The 15,098-nt window shown below is 32.7% G+C and overlaps 10 non-coding genes across 10 annotated transcripts; 9 read left to right on the forward strand and 1 right to left on the reverse strand.

Moving 5' to 3' along the window:
• The first annotated feature begins 1,311 nt into the window (after positions 1-1,311).
• On the forward strand, positions 1,312-1,383 carry TRNAQ-UUG (transfer RNA glutamine (anticodon UUG)). Its single transcript has one exon. It is a non-coding gene; the product is annotated as a tRNA-Gln (tRNA).
• A 1,588-nt stretch (positions 1,384-2,971) lies between these two features.
• On the forward strand, positions 2,972-3,043 carry TRNAQ-UUG (transfer RNA glutamine (anticodon UUG)). The gene has a single exon. It is a non-coding gene; the product is annotated as a tRNA-Gln (tRNA).
• A 1,589-nt stretch (positions 3,044-4,632) lies between these two features.
• Positions 4,633-4,704, forward strand: TRNAQ-UUG (transfer RNA glutamine (anticodon UUG)). The gene has a single exon. It is a non-coding gene; the product is annotated as a tRNA-Gln (tRNA).
• Positions 4,705-6,292: 1,588 nt separating this feature from the next.
• TRNAQ-UUG (transfer RNA glutamine (anticodon UUG)) lies at positions 6,293-6,364 on the forward strand. Its single transcript has one exon. It is a non-coding gene; the product is annotated as a tRNA-Gln (tRNA).
• A 1,580-nt stretch (positions 6,365-7,944) lies between these two features.
• On the forward strand, positions 7,945-8,016 carry TRNAQ-UUG (transfer RNA glutamine (anticodon UUG)). Its single transcript has one exon. It is a non-coding gene; the product is annotated as a tRNA-Gln (tRNA).
• Positions 8,017-9,604: 1,588 nt separating this feature from the next.
• TRNAQ-UUG (transfer RNA glutamine (anticodon UUG)) lies at positions 9,605-9,676 on the forward strand. The gene has a single exon. It is a non-coding gene; the product is annotated as a tRNA-Gln (tRNA).
• A 1,591-nt stretch (positions 9,677-11,267) lies between these two features.
• TRNAQ-UUG (transfer RNA glutamine (anticodon UUG)) lies at positions 11,268-11,339 on the forward strand. The gene has a single exon. It is a non-coding gene; the product is annotated as a tRNA-Gln (tRNA).
• A 1,591-nt stretch (positions 11,340-12,930) lies between these two features.
• Positions 12,931-13,002, forward strand: TRNAQ-UUG (transfer RNA glutamine (anticodon UUG)). The gene has a single exon. It is a non-coding gene; the product is annotated as a tRNA-Gln (tRNA).
• A 559-nt stretch (positions 13,003-13,561) lies between these two features.
• Positions 13,562-13,635, reverse strand: TRNAT-CGU (transfer RNA threonine (anticodon CGU)). The gene has a single exon. It is a non-coding gene; the product is annotated as a tRNA-Thr (tRNA).
• A 956-nt stretch (positions 13,636-14,591) lies between these two features.
• Positions 14,592-14,663, forward strand: TRNAQ-UUG (transfer RNA glutamine (anticodon UUG)). The gene has a single exon. It is a non-coding gene; the product is annotated as a tRNA-Gln (tRNA).
• Positions 14,664-15,098: the final 435 nt, after the last annotated feature.

Genomic DNA, 15,098 nt, shown 5'->3' on the forward strand with positions numbered 1-15,098 from the left:
TATCTTCTTCTTCTAGTAACACCTAGTGCCCTCTATGTTTGAGCAGCAATATAATAACTGATTAATTTGCCCTTGCAAATCTTAGGTATGCCATATTGCTCGATTTGAGACAAAAGTCAATGAGCCATGTAGAGAAAAATCTTCATCAACCAAAGGATGACACTCATGCTGGCTTCTGATATGGATTTGAAGAGATTTTGTGATATATGTGTCTATTATATTTTCAAGTATTCATGCTACACCGATGAGCTTATTCCATTCTTGTATATCAAGAAAAGCAAGTAGCCAAAATAGGGATCAAACCCATGACCTTGGCATTTCAAGCGCCATGCTCTAACCAACTGAGCTAACTGGACACAGATGTTACTAGAAGCAAACACAAAACTGGCAAATGTACCTCAAAGCACAGAACATATTTTGTTTGCATAGCATTTAATTTTTCAAGGAACAGCTTAAGCCATAGAGTCACTTGAAGCATGGGTATCATAAAAATGCACCAGTTTCTTTCCACATTGCAAAATAAAAAAATGATTAGATAGGACAACAACAAAGATTAATGCATCAAATAATAGTATAAAAATAAACAATTTAGACAAGGAGTAAATGCAATTCTAAGCAAAATCAATCTGATAAATCTAATGCACAATCTTTCTTATCCATTTACAGATTGTTGATAAAGATAATCCCAGGATGTAATTCATTATGTGTTAAATTTAGTATGTTTTACCAAGTTGTGTATAAATAACTTTTAACACAAAAAATATATAATGGGGAAGTAGCTTAATGTGCCCTTTGGAAATAGAGAATGCTAGCACTTTTTGGAATGCAAAGCTTAAGAAAATACAAACTTCAATCCATAGGAAAGCACTTTTTGTTCAGTCTACACTCTGTAATCATACTATAGCTTAATTTACAAATTGTGATGTCATAATCAGACTTAACTCACAAGAGACTTTTATCCTTGGTCTATAAAAAAGGCAGTCCTCTGTTATAAAGCTTGAAACAATTGTAAGTGGATGATAGGCAAATATGACAATACAGAAAAACTGTCAATTCAATGCTAGGATAACATAAGGGGTGATGCTCCAACTGAAATTGGTCCTAGGCATTTGGGTTTCTAGTATTTATCTTCTCCTTAAAAATAGGTTACTTTTTATATATTATCATTGGTTTTAGACAAACATTCTACATAACACCTATTGCATCCCTGAGCTTATTAGAAACTTGAAATCATATATATAAAGTATTGAATTTCTTTTCTTTGCATTTAAAAGATGAGCTCAGTTAAGTGGAATTCTTTGCTAATTTGAGGGTTCCATGGTGTAATGGTTAGCGTTCTGGACTTTGAATCCAGTAATCCGAGTTCAAATCTCGGTGGGACCTAATGTTGATTATTTCTCCTTTTGTTTAAAGCTCCATTTTCATTCAAAGTATGAGTATTGCAAATCTTCATTTACAATTCATTTAAATTCCATCATTTTCAGTGGTGTCCTTTGTCTAAACTCATTTTTAAACTTTTCAAATCAGAAGTATGTCAAATATTTGGAAATAATAAAAGATGCAATAAGAATGCAGAGATCCATTACTTGTGCTCTGGTGTTTAGAAATTCTCCATTTTAATTTTTTTACTTCAGTGTGCACTAATGAGAGGGGAGAACGTATCTTCTTCTTCTAGTAACACCTAGTGCCCTCTATGTTTGAGCAGCAATATAATAACTGATTAATTTGCCATTGCAAATCATAGGTATGCCATATTGCTCGATTTGAGACAAAAGTCAATGAGCCATGTAGAGAAAAATCTTCATCAGCCAAAGGATGACACTCATGCTGGCTTCTGATATGGATTTTTAGAGATTTTGTGATATATGTGTCTATTATGTTTTCATGTATTCATGCTACACCGATGAGCTTATTCCATTCTTGTCCATCAAGAAAAGCAAGTAGCCAAAACATGGATCAAACCCATGACCTTGGCATTACATACTCCACGCTCTAACCAACTGAGCTAACTGGCCACAGATGTTACTAGAAGCAAACACAAAACTGGCAAATGTACCTCAAAGCACAGAACATATTTTGTTTGCATAGCATTTAATTTTTCAAGGAACAGCTTAAGACATAGAGTCACTTGAAGCATGGGTATCATAAAAATGCACCAGTTTCTTTCCACATTGCAAAATAAAAAAGAATGATTAGATAGGACAACAACAAAGATTAATGCATCTAATAATAGTATAAAAATAGACAATTTAGACAAGGAGTAAATGCAATTCTAAGCAAAATCAATCTGATAAATCTAATGCACAATCTTTATTATCCATTTACAGATTGTTGATAAAGATAATCCCAGGATGTAATTCATTATGTGTTAAATTTAGTATGTCTTACCATGGTGTGTAAATAACTTTTAACACAAAAAATATATAATGGGGAATTAGCTTAACATGCCCTTTGGAAATAGAGAATGCTAGCACATTTTGGAATGCAAAGCTTAAGAAAATACAAACTTCAATCCATAGGAAAGCACTTTTTGTTCAGTCTACACTCTGTAATCATACTATAGCTTAATTTACAAATTGTGATGTCATAATCAGACTTAACTCACAAGAGACTTTCATCCTTGGTCTATAAAAAAAGGCAGTCCTCTGTTATAAAGCTTGAAACAATTGTAAGCGGCTGATATGCAAATATGACAATACAGAAAAACTGTCAATTCAATGCTAGGATAACATAAGGGGTGATGCTCCAACTTAAATTGGTCCTAGGCATTTGGGTTTCTAGTATTTATCTTCTCCTTAAAAATAGGTTACTTTTTATATATTATCATTGGTTTTAGACAAATATTCTACATAACACCTATTGCATCCCTGATCTTATTAGAAACTTGAAATCATATATATAAAGTATTGAATTTCTTTTCTTTGCATTTAAAAGATGAGCTCAGTTCAGTAGAAGTATTTGCTCAGTTGAGGGTTCCATGGTGTAATGGTTAACACTCTGGACTTTGAATCCAGTAATCCGAGTTCAAATCTCGGTGGGACCTAATGTTGATTATTTCTCCTTTTGTTTAAAGCTTCATTTTCATTCAAAGTATGAGTATTGCAAATCTTCATGTACAATTCATATAAATTCCATCATTTTCAGTGGTGTCCTTTGTCTAAACTCATTTTTAAACTTTTCAAATCAGAAGTATGTCAAATATTTGGAAATAAGAAAAGATGCAATAAGAATGCAGAGATCCATTACTTGTGCTCTGGTGTTTAGAAATTCTCCATTTTAATTTTTTTTACTTCAGTGTGCACTAATGAGAGGGGAGAACGTATCTTCTTCTTCTAGTAACACCTAGTGCCCTCTATGTTTGAGCAGCAATATAATAACTGATTAATTTGCCCTTGCAAATCTTAGGTATGCCATATTGCTCGATTTGAGACAAAAGTCAATGAGCCATGTAGAGAAAAATCTTCATCAACCAAAGGATGACACTCATGCTGGCTTCTGATATGGATTTGAAGAGATTTTGTGATATATGTGTCTATTATATTTTCAAGTATTCATGCTACACCGATGAGCTTATTCCATTCTTGTATATCAAGAAAAGCAAGTAGCCAAAATAGGGATCAAACCCATGACCATGGCATTACAAGCACCATGCTCTAACCAACTGAGCTAACTGGACACAGATGTTACTAGAAGCAAACACAAAACTGGCAAATGTACCTCAAAGCACAGAACATATTTTGTTTGCATAGCATTTAATTTTTCAAGGAACAGCTTAAGCCATAGAGTCACTTGAAGCATGGGTATCATAAAAATGCACCAGTTTCTTTCCACATTGCAAAATAAAAAAAATGATTAGATAGGACAACAACAAAGATTAATGCATCTAATAATAGTATAAAAATAAACAATTTAGACAAGGAGTAAATGCAATTCTAAGCAAAATCAATCTGATAAATCTAATGCACAATCTTTCTTATCCATTTACAGATTGTTGATAAAGATAATCCCAGGATGTAATTCATTATGTGTTAAATTTAGTATGTTTTACCAAGTTGTGTATAAATAACTTTTAACACAAAAAATATATAATGGGGAAGTAGCTTAATGTGCCCTTTGGAAATAGAGAATGCTAGCACTTTTTGGAATGCAAAGCTTAAGAAAATACAAACTTCAATCCATAGGAAAGCACTTTTTGTTCAGTCTACACTCTGTAATCATACTATAGCTTAATTTACAAATTGTGATGTCATAATCAGACTTAACTCACAAGAGACTTTTATCCTTGGTCTATAAAAAAGGCAGTCCTCTGTTATAAAGCTTGAAACAATTGTAAGTGGATGATAGGCAAATATGACAATACAGAAAAACTGTCAATTCAATGCTAGGATAACATAAGGGGTGATGCTCCAACTGAAATTGGTCCTAGGCATTTGGGTTTCTAGTATTTATCTTCTCCTTAAAAATAGGTTACTTTTTATATATTATCATTGGTTTTAGACAAACATTCTACATAACACCTATTGCATCCCTGAGCTTATTAGAAACTTGAAATCATATATATAAAGTATTGAATTTCTTTTCTTTGCATTTAAAAGATGAGCTCAGTTAAGTGGAATTCTTTGCTAATTTGAGGGTTCCATGGTGTAATGGTTAGCGTTCTGGACTTTGAATCCAGTAATCCGAGTTCAAATCTCGGTGGGACCTAATGTTGATTATTTCTCCTTTTGTTTAAAGCTCCATTTTCATTCAAAGTATGAGTATTGCAAATCTTCATTTACAATTCATTTAAATTCCATCATTTTCAGTGGTGTCCTTTGTCTAAACTCATTTTTAAACTTTTCAAATCAGAAGTATGTCAAATATTTGGAAATAATAAAAGATGCAATAAGAATGCAGAGATCCATTACTTGTGCTCTGGTGTTTAGAAATTCTCCATTTTAATTTTTTTACTTCAGTGTGCACTAATGAGAGGGGAGAACGTATCTTCTTCTTCTAGTAACACCTAGTGCCCTCTATGTTTGAGCAGCAATATAATAACTGATTAATTTGCCATTGCAAATCATAGGTATGCCATATTGCTCGATTTGAGACAAAAGTCAATGAGCCATGTAGAGAAAAATCTTCATCAGCCAAAGGATGACACTCATGCTGGCTTCTGATATGGATTTTTAGAGATTTTGTGATATATGTGTCTATTATGTTTTCATGTATTCATGCTACACCGATGAGCTTATTCCATTCTTGTCCATCAAGAAAAGCAAGTAGCCAAAACATGGATCAAACCCATGACCTTGGCATTACATACTCCACGCTCTAACCAACTGAGCTAACTGGCCACAGATGTTACTAGAAGCAAACACAAAACTGGCAAATGTACCTCAAAGCACAGAACATATTTTGTTTGCATAGCATTTAATTTTTCAAGGAACAGCTTAAGACATAGAGTCACTTGAAGCATGGGTATCATAAAAATGCACCAGTTTCTTTCCACATTGCAAAATAAAAAAGAATGATTAGATAGGACAACAACAAAGATTAATGCATCTAATAATAGTATAAAAATAGACAATTTAGACAAGGAGTAAATGCAATTCTAAGCAAAATCAATCTGATAAATCTAATGCACAATCTTTATTATCCATTTACAGATTGTTGATAAAGATAATCCCAGGATGTAATTCATTATGTGTTAAATTTAGTATGTCTTACCATGGTGTGTAAATAACTTTTAACACAAAAAATATATAATGGGGAATTAGCTTAACATGCCCTTTGGAAATAGAGAATGCTAGCACATTTTGGAATGCAAAGCTTAAGAAAATACAAACTTCAATCCATAGGAAAGCACTTTTTGTTCAGTCTACACTCTGTAATCATACTATAGCTTAATTTACAAATTGTGATGTCATAATCAGACTTAACTCACAAGAGACTTTCATCCTTGGTCTATAAAAAAAGGCAGTCCTCTGTTATAAAGCTTGAAACAATTGTAAGCGGCTGATATGCAAATATGACAATACAGAAAAACTGTCAATTCAATGCTAGGATAACATAAGGGGTGATGCTCCAACTTAAATTGGTCCTAGGCATTTGGGTTTCTAGTATTTATCTTCTCCTTAAAAATAGGTTACTTTTTATATATTATCATTGGTTTTAGACAAATATTCTACATAACACCTATTGCATCCCTGATCTTATTAGAAACTTGAAATCATATATATAAAGTATTGAATTTCTTTTCTTTGCATTTAAAAGATGAGCTCAGTTCAGTAGAAGTATTTGCTCAGTTGAGGGTTCCATGGTGTAATGGTTAACACTCTGGACTTTGAATCCAGTAATCCGAGTTCAAATCTCGGTGGGACCTAATGTTGATTATTTCTCCTTTTGTTTAAAGCTTCATTTTCATTCAAAGTATGAGTATTGCAAATCTTCATGTACAATTCATATAAATTCCATCATTTTCAGTGGTGTCCTTTGTCTAAACTCATTTTTAAACTTTTCAAATCAGAAGTATGTCAAATATTTGGAAATAAGAAAAGATGCAATAAGAATGCAGAGATCCATTACTTGTGCTCTGGTGTTTAGAAATTCTCCATTTTAATTTTTTTTACTTCAGTGTGCACTAATGAGAGGGGAGAACGTATCTTCTTCTTCTAGTAACACCTAGTGCCCTCTATGTTTGAGCAGCAATATAATAACTGATTAATTTGCCCTTGCAAATCTTAGGTATGCCATATTGCTCGATTTGAGACAAAAGTCAATGAGCCATGTAGAGAAAAATCTTCATCAACCAAAGGATGACACTCATGCTGGCTTCTGATATGGATTTGAAGAGATTTTGTGATATATGTGTCTATTATATTTTCAAGTATTCATGCTACACCGATGAGCTTATTCCATTCTTGTATATCAAGAAAAGCAAGTAGCCAAAATAGGGATCAAACCCATGACCATGGCATTACAAGCACCATGCTCTAACCAACTGAGCTAACTGGACACAGATGTTACTAGAAGCAAACACAAAACTGGCAAATGTACCTCAAAGCACAGAACATATTTTGTTTGCATAGCATTTAATTTTTCAAGGAACAGCTTAAGCCATAGAGTCACTTGAAGCATGGGTATCATAAAAATGCACCAGTTTCTTTCCACATTGCAAAATAAAAAAAATGATTAGATAGGACAACAACAAAGATTAATGCATCTAATAATAGTATAAAAATAAACAATTTAGACAAGGAGTAAATGCAATTCTAAGCAAAATCAATCTGATAAATCTAATGCACAATCTTTCTTATCCATTTACAGATTGTTGATAAAGATAATCCCAGGATGTAATTCATTATGTGTTAAATTTAGTATGTTTTACCAAGTTGTGTATAAATAACTTTTAACACAAAAAATATATAATGGGGAAGTAGCTTAATGTGCCCTTTGGAAATAGAGAATGCTAGCACTTTTTGGAATGCAAAGCTTAAGAAAATACAAACTTCAATCCATAGGAAAGCACTTTTTGTTCAGTCTACACTCTGTAATCATACTATAGCTTAATTTACAAATTGTGATGTCATAATCAGACTTAACTCACAAGAGACTTTTATCCTTGGTCTATAAAAAAGGCAGTCCTCTGTTATAAAGCTTGAAACAATTGTAAGTGGATGATAGGCAAATATGACAATACAGAAAAACTGTCAATTCAATGGTAGGATAACATAAGGGGTGATGCTCCAACTGAAATTGGTCCTAGGCATTTGATATTATCTTCTCCTTAAAAATAGGTTACTTTTTATATATTATCATTGGTTTTAGACAAACATTCTACATAACACCTATTGCATCCCTGAGCTTATTAGAAACTTGAAATCATATATATAAAGTATTGAATTTCTTTTCTTTGCATTTAAAAGATGAGCTCAGTTAAGTGGAATTCTTTGCTAATTTGAGGGTTCCATGGTGTAATGGTTAGCGTTCTGGACTTTGAATCCAGTAATCCGAGTTCAAATCTCGGTGGGACCTAATGTTGATTATTTCTCCTTTTGTTTAAAGCTCCATTTTCATTCAAAGTATGAGTATTGCAAATCTTCATTTACAATTCATTTAAATTCCATCATTTTCAGTGGTGTCCTTTGTCTAAACTCATTTTTAAACTTTTCAAATCAGAAGTATGTCAAATATTTGGAAATAATAAAAGATGCAATAAGAATGCAGAGATCCATTACTTGTGCTCTGGTGTTTAGAAATTCTCCATTTTAATTTTTTTACTTCAGTGTGCACTAATGAGAGGGGAGAACGTATCTTCTTCTTCTAGTAACACCTAGTGCCCTCTATGTTTGAGCAGCAATATAATAACTGATTAATTTGCCATTGCAAATCATAGGTATGCCATATTGCTCGATTTGAGACAAAAGTCAATGAGCCATGTAGAGAAAAATCTTCATCAGCCAAAGGATGACACTCATGCTGGCTTCTGATATGGATTTTTAGAGATTTTGTGATATATGTGTCTATTATGTTTTCATGTATTCATGCTACACCGATGAGCTTATTCCATTCTTGTCCATCAAGAAAAGCAAGTAGCCAAAACATGGATCAAACCCATGACCTTGGCATTACATACTCCACGCTCTAACCAACTGAGCTAACTGGCCACAGATGTTACTAGAAGCAAACACAAAACTGGCAAATGTACCTCAAAGCACAGAACATATTTTGTTTGCATAGCATTTAATTTTTCAAGGAACAGCTTAAGACATAGAGTCACTTGAAGCATGGGTATCATAAAAATGCACCAGTTTCTTTCCACATTGCAAAATAAAAAAGAATGATTAGATAGGACAACAACAAAGATTAATGCATCTAATAATAGTATAAAAATAGACAATTTAGACAAGGAGTAAATGCAATTCTAAGCAAAATCAATCTGATAAATCTAATGCACAATCTTTATTATCCATTTACAGATTGTTGATAAAGATAATCCCAGGATGTAATTCATTATGTGTTAAATTTAGTATGTCTTACCATGGTGTGTAAATAACTTTTAACACAAAAAATATATAATGGGGAATTAGCTTAACATGCCCTTTGGAAATAGAGAATGCTAGCACATTTTGGAATGCAAAGCTTAAGAAAATACAAACTTCAATCCATAGGAAAGCACTTTTTGTTCAGTCTACACTCTGTAATCATACTATAGCTTAATTTACAAATTGTGATGTCATAATCAGACTTAACTCACAAGAGACTTTCATCCTTGGTCTATAAAAAAAGGCAGTCCTCTGTTATAAAGCTTGAAACAATTGTAAGCGGCTGATATGCAAATATGACAATACAGAAAAACTGTCAATTCAATGCTAGGATAACATAAGGGGTGATGCTCCAACTTAAATTGGTCCTAGGCATTTGGGTTTCTAGTATTTATCTTCTCCTTAAAAATAGGTTACTTTTTATATATTATCATTGGTTTTAGACAAATATTCTACATAACACCTATTGCATCCCTGATCTTATTAGAAACTTGAAATCATATATATAAAGTATTGAATTTCTTTTCTTTGCATTTAAAAGATGAGCTCAGTTCAGTAGAAGTATTTGCTCAGTTGAGGGTTCCATGGTGTAATGGTTAACACTCTGGACTTTGAATCCAGTAATCCGAGTTCAAATCTCGGTGGGACCTAATGTTGATTATTTCTCCTTTTGTTTAAAGCTTCATTTTCATTCAAAGTATGAGTATTGCAAATCTTCATGTACAATTCATATAAATTCCATCATTTTCAGTGGTGTCCTTTGTCTAAACTCATTTTTAAACTTTTCAAATCAGAAGTATGTCAAATATTTGGAAATAAGAAAAGATGCAATAAGAATGCAGAGATCCATTACTTGTGCTCTGGTGTTTAGAAATTCTCCATTTTAATTTTTTTTACTTCAGTGTGCACTAATGAGAGGGGAGAACGTATCTTCTTCTTCTAGTAACACCTAGTGCCCTCTATGTTTGAGCAGCAATATAATAACTGATTAATTTGCCCTTGCAAATCTTAGGTATGCCATATTGCTCGATTTGAGACAAAAGTCAATGAGCCATGTAGAGAAAAATCTTCATCAACCAAAGGATGACACTCATGCTGGCTTCTGATATGGATTTGAAGAGATTTTGTGATATATGTGTCTATTATATTTTCAAGTATTCATGCTACACCGATGAGCTTATTCCATTCTTGTATATCAAGAAAAGCAAGTAGCCAAAATAGGGATCAAACCCATGACCATGGCATTACAAGCACCATGCTCTAACCAACTGAGCTAACTGGACACAGATGTTACTAGAAGCAAACACAAAACTGGCAAATGTACCTCAAAGCACAGAACATATTTTGTTTGCATAGCATTTAATTTTTCAAGGAACAGCTTAAGCCATAGAGTCACTTGAAGCATGGGTATCATAAAAATGCACCAGTTTCTTTCCACATTGCAAAATAAAAAAAATGATTAGATAGGACAACAACAAAGATTAATGCATCTAATAATAGTATAAAAATAAACAATTTAGACAAGGAGTAAATGCAATTCTAAGCAAAATCAATCTGATAAATCTAATGCACAATCTTTCTTATCCATTTACAGATTGTTGATAAAGATAATCCCAGGATGTAATTCATTATGTGTTAAATTTAGTATGTTTTACCAAGTTGTGTATAAATAACTTTTAACACAAAAAATATATAATGGGGAAGTAGCTTAATGTGCCCTTTGGAAATAGAGAATGCTAGCACTTTTTGGAATGCAAAGCTTAAGAAAATACAAACTTCAATCCATAGGAAAGCAGTTTTTGTTCAGTCTACACTCTGTAATCAAACTATAGCTTAATTTACAAATTGTGATGTCATAATCAGACTTAACTCACAAGAGACTTTTATGCTTGGTCTATAAAAAAGGCAGTCCTCTGTTATAAAGCTTGAAACAATTGTAAGTGGATGATAGGCAAATATGACAATACAGAAAAACTGTCAATTCAATGCTAGGATAACATAAGGGGTGATGCTCCAACTGAAATTGGTCCTAGGCATTTGGGTTTCTAGTATTTATCTTCTCCTTAAAAATAGGTTACTTTTTATATATTATCATTGGTTTTAGACAAATATTCTACATAACACCTATTGCATCCCTGAGCTTATTAGAAACTTGAAATCATATATATATAAAGTATTGAATTTCTTTTCTTTGCATTTAAAAGATGAGCTCAGTTCAGTAGAAGTATTTGCTCAGTTGAGGGTTCCATGGTGTAATGGTTAGCACTCTGGACTTTGAATCCAGTAATCCGAGTTCAAATCTCGGTGGGACCTAATGTTGATTATTTCTCCTTTTGTTTAAAGCTTCATTTTCATTCAAAGTATGAGTATTGCAAATCTTCATTTACAATTCATATAAATTCCATCATTTTCAGTGGTGTCCTTTGTCTAAACTCATTTTTAAACTTTTCAAATCAGAAGTATGTCAAATATTTGGAAATAATAAAAGATGCAATAAGAATGCAGAGATCCATTACTTGTGCTCTGGTGTTTAGAAATTCTCCATTTTAATTTTTTTTACTTTAGTGTGCACTAATGAGAGGGGAGAACGTATCTTCTTCTTCTAGTAACATCTAGTGCCCTCTATGTTTGAGCAGCAATATAATAACTGATTAATTTGCCCTTGTAAATCTTAGGTATGCCATATTGCTCGATTTGAGACAAAAGTCAATGAGCCATGTAGAGAAAAATCTTCATCAACCAAAGGATGACACTCATGCTGGCTTCTGATATGGATTTTTAGAGATTTTGTGATATATGTGTCTATTATGTTTTCATGTATTCATGCTACACCGATGAGCTTATTCCATTCTTGTCCATCAAGAAAAGCAAGTAGCCAAAACAGGGAACGAACCCATGACCTTGGCATTACATACTCCACGCTCTAACCAACTGAGCTAACTGGCCACAGATGTTACTAGAAGCAAACACAAAACTGGCAAATGTACCTCAAAGCACAGAACATATTTTGTTTGCATAGCATTTAATTTTTCAAGGAACAGCTTAAGCCATAGAGTCACTTGAAGCATGGGTATCATAAAAATGCACCAGTTTCTTTCCACATTGCAAAATAAAAAAAAAAATGATTAGATAGGACAACAACAAAGATTAATGCATCTAATAATAGTATAAAAATAGACAATTTAGACAAGGAGTAAATGCAATTCTAAGCAAAATCAATCTGATAAATCTAATGCACAATCTTTATTATCCATTTACAGATTGTTGATAAAGATAATCCCAGGATGTAATTCATTATGTGATAAATTTAGTATGTCTTACCATGGTGTGTAAATAACTTTTAACACAAAAAATATATATTGGGGAATTAGCTTAACATGCCCTTTGGAAATAGAGAATGCTAGCACAATTTGGAATGCAAAGCTTAAGAAAATACAAACTTCAATCCATAGGAAAGCACTTTTTGTTCAGTCTACACTCTGTAATCATACTATAGCTTAATTTACAAATTGTGATGTCATAATCAGACTTAACTCACAAGAGACTTTCATCCTTGGTCTATAAAAAAAGGCAGTCCTCTGTTATAAAGCTTGAAACAATTGTAAGCGGCTGATATGCAAATATGACAATACAGAAAAACTGTCAATTCAATGCTAGGATAACATAAGGGGTGATTCTCCAACTGAAATTGGTCCTAGGCATTTGGGTTTCTAGTATTTATCTTCTCCTTAAAAATAGGTTACTTTTTATATATTATCATTGGTTTTAGACAAATATTCTACATAACACCTATTGCATCCCTGAGCTTATTAGAAACTTGAAATCATATATATAAAGTATTGAATTTCTTTTCTTTGCATTTAAAAGATGAGCTCATTTCAGTAGAAGTCTTTGCTCAGTTGAGGGTTCCATGGTGTAATGGTTAGCAATTTGGACTTTGAATCCAGTAATCCGAGTTCAAATCTCGGTGGAACCTAATGTTGATTATTTCTCCTTTTGTTTAAAGCTCCATTTTCATTCAAAGTATGATTGTTGCAAATCTTCATTTACAAAACATATAAATTCCATCATTTTCAGTGGTGTCCTTTGTTTAAACTCATTTTTAAACTTTTCAAATCAGAAGTATGTCAAATATTTGGAAATAAGAAAAGATGCTATAAGAATGCAGAGATCCATTACTTGTGCTCTGGTGTTTAGAAATTCTCCATTTTAATTTTTTTTACTTCAGTGTGCACTAATGAGAGGGGAGAACGTATCTTCTTCTTCTAGTAACACCTAGTGCCCTCTATGTTTGAGCAGCAATATAATAACTGATTAATTTGCCCTTGCAAATCTTAGGTATGCCATATTGCTCGATTTGAGACAAAAGTCAATGAGCCATGTAGAGAAAAATCTTCATCAGCCAAAGGATGACACTCATGCTGGCTTCTGATATGGATTTGAAGAGATTTTGTGATATATGTGTCTATTATATTTTCAAGTATTCATGCTACACCGATGAGCTTATTCCATTCTTGTCCATCAAGAATAGCAAGTAGCCAAAACAGGGATCGAACCCATGACCTTGGCATTACGAGTGCCACACTCTAACCAACTGAGCTAACTGTCCACAGATGTTTTAAAAAGCAAACACAAAACTGGCAAATGTACCTCAAAGCACAGAACATATTTTGTTTGCATAGCATTTAATTTTTCAAGGAACAGCTTAAGCCATAGAGTCACTTGAAGCATGGGTATCATAAAAATGCACCAGTTTCTTTCCACATTGCAAAATAAAAAAAATGATTAGATGGGACAACAACAAAGATTAATGCATCTAATAATAGTATAAAAATAAACAATTTAGACAAGGAGTAAATGCAATTCTAAGCAAAATCAATCTGATAAATCTAATGCACAATCTTTATTATCCATTTACAGATTGTTGATAAAGATAATCCCAGGATGTAATTCATTATGTATTAAATTTAGTATGTTTTACCAAGTTGTGTATAAATAACTTTTAACACAAAAAATATATAATGGGGAAGTAGCTTAATGTGCCCTTTGGAAATAGAGAATGCTAGCACTTTTTGGAATGCAAAGCTTAAGAAAATACAAACTTCAATCCATAGGAAAGCACTTTTTGTTCAGTCTACACTCTGTAATCATACTATAGCTTAATTTACAAATTGTGATGTCATAATCAGACTTAACTCACAAGAGACTTTTATCCTTGGTCTATAAAAAAGGCAGTCCTCTGTTATAAAGCTTGAAACAATTGTAAGTGGATGATAGGCAAATATGACAATACAGAAAAACTGTCAATTCAATGCTAGGATAACATAAGGGGTGATGCTCCAACTGAAATTGGTCCTAGGCATTTGGGTTTCTAGTATTTATCTTCTCCTTAAAAATAGGTTACTTTTTATATATTATCATTGGTTTTAGACAAACATTCTACATAACACCTATTGCATCCCTGAGCTTATTAGAAACTTGAAATCATATATATAAAGTATTGAATTTCTTTTCTTTGCACTTAAAAGATGAGCTCAGTTAAGTGGAATTCTTTGCTCATTTGAGGGTTCCATGGTGTAATGGTTAGCACTCTGGACTTTGAATCCAGTAATCCGAGTTCAAATCTCGGTGGGACCTAATGTTGATTATTTCTCCTTTTGTTTAAAGCTCCATTTTCATTCAAAGTATGAGTATTGCAAATCTTCATTTACAATTCATTTAAATTCCATCATTTTCAGTGGTGTCCTTTGTCTAAACTCATTTTTAAACTTTTCAAATCAGAAGTATGTCAAATATTTGGAAATAAGAAAAGATGCAATAAGAATGCAGAGATCCATTACTTGTGCTCTGGTGTTTAGAAATTCTCCATTTTAATTTTTTTACTTCAGTGTGCACTAATGAGAGGGGAGAACGTATTTTCTTCTTCTAGCAACACCTAGTGCCCTCTATGTTTGAGCAGCAATATAATAACTGATTAATTTGCCATTGCAAATCATAGGTATGCCATATTGCTCGATTTGAGACAAAAGTCAATGAGCCATGTAGAGAAAAATCTTCATCAGCCAAAGGATG

This window comes from Pseudophryne corroboree, chromosome 11 (genome assembly GCF_028390025.1).
Source record: "Pseudophryne corroboree isolate aPseCor3 chromosome 11, aPseCor3.hap2, whole genome shotgun sequence".
Classification (NCBI taxonomy): Eukaryota; Metazoa; Chordata; class Amphibia; order Anura; family Myobatrachidae; genus Pseudophryne; species Pseudophryne corroboree.